The sequence below is a fragment of the Ictidomys tridecemlineatus genome, chromosome X (assembly GCF_052094955.1).
Source record: "Ictidomys tridecemlineatus isolate mIctTri1 chromosome X, mIctTri1.hap1, whole genome shotgun sequence".
Lineage (NCBI taxonomy): Eukaryota > Metazoa > Chordata > Mammalia > Rodentia > Sciuridae > Ictidomys > Ictidomys tridecemlineatus.
The window spans coordinates 52,520,583-52,525,985 of NC_135493.1; positions in this window are offsets into that span (position 1 = coordinate 52,520,583).

Genomic DNA, 5,403 nt, shown 5'->3' on the forward strand with positions numbered 1-5,403 from the left:
TATGAGGAAAACTACAGATCTTTTATGAAAGAAATCATGGAAGAAGTAAATACATGGAGATACCGTCCATGCTCATAGATAGGAAGACTCAATATTGTAAAAACATAATTTTTCCAAATTGATTTATGTCTCCTAACAAAAATTCCAGCAATTTTTTTTGGATATTGACAAGTGGATTCTATAGTTTACATGGAGAAGCAAAAGACCTAAAATGACCAACATAATACTAAAGGAAAACTAATTTGGAGGACTGATACTACCTGACTTCAAGGCTAACTATAAAGGTATAGTAATCAAGGCTACACAAGATAGAATACATAAATAGACCCACATAAATATGGTTTACTGCTCTTTGACAGAGAATTAGAAGCACTACAAATAGAGAAAATTGCCTTTTCAACAAATGACACTGAAACAACTGGATATCTGCATAAAAATAATCTAGAAATAAACCTTACATTCACCACAAAAGTTAACCAACCTTATATAAAACACAAAACTAAAAAATTCTTATATCACAGAAATGTAGATAATCTTGAGTTTTGGTGATAGCTTGTCATATATAACACCAAAGTTACAATTCATGTAATAAACTAGACACAATTTACTGATCTCAGAAAATTGTTTTATGAGTGCCTTGTAGTTATACATATCTAATCTCAGAAATTTAAGAGGAGCATTCACAACTAATGCCATGAAGATTAGAATAATAATCAAGAAATGTATACAACTCTATGCCCACAATTATAACTTAGATGAAATAGAACGATCACAAGCCACCAAAACTCACACATTGAAGAAATTTTAAAAATCTTAAATAAACCAATATGCATTAAACAAATTTAACCTATAGTTAAAAACTTTCACAAATAAGAGGCATCATGCCTTAATACATTGGAGAGTCTTAGGGAATACTTAAGCAAACACAGATGTCAATTTTCTATAAAACATATTTTCTATTGCTTCTAAAAAATAAATGTCAGATGTTCTTCCTACTTCATTCAAGAGGCCAAAAATGTCTGCTAACCAAAACTAAACAAAGGCACTGCAAGAAAGAAAAACTACAGACCAAGATCTTAAATGAATGTTGATGCAAAAGTCCTAAACAAAATATTAGCAAATCAACTTCAACTGCTAAAACACATTAAAAGTATATGCCATGACAAGGTGAGATACGTTCTAACTATGTGACATTGATTTAATATTTTGATATTTATTAGTATAATCCATTACAAGAAGAGCCTAAGGAAGAATAATCAGCTGATCATATCAAAAGATTCATAAAAGTATTTGACAAAATTCAAAACCCATTTCTAAAAATAAAAAGACCCCTGGCTAACTATGAATACATCCTTAACTGAATGAAGAACACCTACAAAGTCCTAAAGATGAAATCACAAATAATTTTGTGAAAATAGATACTTTTTCCCTAAGATCAAGAACTCTGTAAGGATGTCCCTTCCCACCACTCCTATTTGATATCATATTAAAATTCCTAGCTAATGTAATAAGATTAGAAGGGGAAATAAAAGCTACTTATGTTATAAAATAAAAATAAAAATATATTTTTCTACAAATAGTATAATGGACCATGTTGAAAATTCAAAAGAACTGACCCAAGTCACCTGGTAACTAAACAAGCAGGTAATTATAGCAAGGATACAGGTTAATATTTAAAAATTTGTTTGCTTTTCTATATGCCAAGAATTGGAATTTGCATCATTTGCAACATGACTAAACCTGGAGGATATTATGGTTAGAGCAATAAACCAGGCATAGAATGAGAAACATTGCATGCTCTTGTTTATAACTAGAATCTAAAAACTTTTTGAAATATAGAAGTGGATGTAGAAGAATGTCAACAGGGACTTAAGAGACCTTGGCCAAAGGATACAAAATTTCAGTTAGGATAAATAAATCCAAGAGACCTTTGTACTACAGCAAATAACAATGTATTGTATTTTGAAAATGCTTAAGTCAGTAGATTTAAAATGATCTTACCACAAAAGAGATGAGTGTGTGAATTAATACATATGTTAATTAGTTCAGATGACCTATTCCACAATGTATTCAAATTTTACAATATAATACATCATACTGTACACTATAAATATATACAATTTTACTTGTCAATTTAAAAAAAGGAAAAGAAAAGAAATTTAACACATGGCACCATTTACATTAGTGCTGAGAAAATGAAGTTTTAGGATTAACTCTAACAAAATAAGTGCAAGATCTATATGAACTAAAAAATTGATGAAAAATTCAAAGATCTAAATACATTGAGAACCTAACAAAAGAGGTGAAAGATTTATACAATGAAAACTACAGAACCCTAAAGAGAGAAATAGAAGATCTTAGAAGATGGAAAAATATACCCTGTTCATGGATAGGCAGAACTAACATCATCAAAATGGTGATATTACCCAAAGTTATCTACAGATTTAATGCAATGCCAATCAAAATCCCAATGGCATTTCTTGTAGAAATAGATAAAGCAATAATGAAATTCATATGGGAAAACAAAAGACCCAGAATAGCAAAAGCAATTCTAAGCAGGAAGTGTGAATCAGGTGGTATAGTGATACCAGACTTCAAACTGTACTACAGAGCAATAGTAACAAAAACAGCATGGTACTGGTACCAAAACAGGCAGGTGGACCAATGGTACAGAATAGAGGACACAGAGACCAATCAACAAAATTACAACTTTCTTATATTTGATAAAGGGGCTAAAAGCATGCAATGGAGGAAGGATAGCATCTTCAACAAATGGTGCTGGGAAAACTGAAAATCCATATGCCACAAAATGAAGCTGAATCCCTATCTCTCGCCATGCACAAAAGTTAACTCAAAATGGATCAAAGAGCTTAATATAAAAACAGAGATTCTGCGTCTGATAGAAGAAAAAGTTGGCTATGATCTACATACTGTGGGGTCGGGCTCCAAATTCCTTAATAGGACACCAATAGCCCAAGAGTTAATAACAAGAATAAACAAATGGGACGTACTTAAACTAAAAAGTTTTTTCTCAGCAAGAGAAACAATAAGAGAGATAAACATGGAGCCTACATCCTAGGAACAAATTTTTACTCCTCACACTTCAGATAGAGCCCTAATATCCAGAGTATACAAAGAACTCAAAAAATTAGACAATAAGATAACAAATAACTCAATCAACAAATGGGCCAAGGACCTGAACAGACACTTCTCAGAGGAGGACATACAATCAATCAACAAGTACATGAAAAAATGCTCACCATCTCTAGCAGTCAGAGAAATGCAAATCAAAACCACCCTAAGATACCATCTCACCCCAGTAAGATTGGCAGCCATTATGAAGTCAAACAACTATAAGTGTTGGCGAGGATGTGGGGAAAAGGGTACACTTGTACATTGCTGGTGGGACTGCAAATTGGTGAGGCCAATTTGGAAAGCAGTATGGAGATTCCTTGGAAAGCTGGGAATGGAACCACCATTTGACCCAGCAATCGCCCTTCTCGGACTATTCCCTGAGGACCTTAAAAGATCATACTATAGGGATACTGCCACATCAATGATAATAGCAGCACAATTCACAATAGCTAGACTATGGAACCAACCTAGATGCCCTTCAATAGATGAATGGATAAAAAAAAAATGTGGCATTTATACACAATGGAGTATTATGCAGCACTAAAAAATGACAAAATCATGACATTTGCAGGGAAATGGATGGGATTAGAGCAGATTATGCTAAGTGAAGCTAGCCAATCCTTAAAAAACAAATGACAAATGTCTTCTTTGATATAAGGAGAGCAACTAAGAACAGAGCAGGGAGGAAGAGCATGAGGAAAAGATTAACATTAAACAGAGATGAGTGGTGGGAGGAAAAGGGAGAGAGAAGGGAAATTGTATGGAAATGGAAGGAGACCCTCATTGTTACACAAAATTACATATAAGAGGTTGTGAGGGGAAAGTGGGGGAAAAACAAGGGAGAGAATTGAACAACAGTAGATGGGGTAGAGAGGGAAGATGGGAGGGGAGGGGAGGGCAGATAGTAGGGGATAGAAAAGTAGCAGAATACAACTGTCACTAATATGGCATTATGTAAAAATGTGGATGTGTAACTGATGTGATTCTGCAATTTGTATTTGGGGTAAAAATGGGAGTTCATAACCCACTTGAATCAAATGTATGAAAGATGATATGTCATGAGCTTTGTAATGTTTTCAACAACCAATAGAAAAAAGAACAACATGGAGAAAGTAGAAAAATACCAAAAAAATAAAAAATAAATTAAAAATAAATAAATAAATAAATACATTGAGATATGTTCCATACTCATGAATAGGAAAGGTCAATATTGTTAATAGATAAGTTTTCCCCTACCTGATCTGCAGGTTCAAACCAATTCTTATCAAAATCCTTTCAAGTTACTTTGTATACATCAATAAATTGATTCTAAATTTTATAAGGAAAGGGAAAAGACCTGCAATAGTCAATGTGATATAGAAGAAGAAAACATCTAACAAAAATATATGACACTACTTAATTTGGGGATTAACTATAAAGCTGTAGTAATCAGGGCTGTAGTAATCAAGATAGTGACTTTGGTAAAAAAGTAGACATATCAATAAAACAGAATATGATATCCCAAAATAAACCAAATATATGCAATAAGCTGATGTTGGACAAAGTAGCACAGGTCATTCAAGAAGAAATAGTCTGAAAAGTAATGCTAGAATAACTGAATAATCACATGCAAAATATGAATCTTGCTATTGATTTTATAGCTTATACAAAAATTAACTCAAAATGGATTGTAGACTTAAATGTAAAATGCAAAACTATAAATCTTCTGGAAGATAAGAAAAAATCTAGATGACTTAGATTTGGGAAGGGTTAGAATACAAAATACCAAAAGCATGATCCCTGAAAAAAATATGGACAAGTTGGACTTTATTAAAATAAAAACTACTGCTCTGTGAAAATTATTAAGACACTAAGAAGATACATTATAGACAAAATATTTGCAGAAGACATATCTGATAAAGGATTTGTATCAAAATATGCAAAGAACTCTTAAAACTCAATGAGAAAAAAAAGTAACAACTCAAGAAGAGTGCAACAGATTCAAACAGGTGTCAAATAAGTTATAAAGAAGGTAAATAAGCATATTTAAAGCAATTTATATAATTTGGGAAGCACAAATTAAAACAAAAATGAAATACTGCCATACACTTAAAAGAAATGCTCAGTCTCAAATAATGAGAATACTGAATGCTGGTGAATATATGGAGCTAGAGTAACTCTCATTCATTACTGGCAAAAACCACAAAGTGCACGGTTTAGGAGCATGTTACAAAGGTACACATAACCTTGCATTTCAATCCAGCAATTGGGCTCCTTGATATATATCTA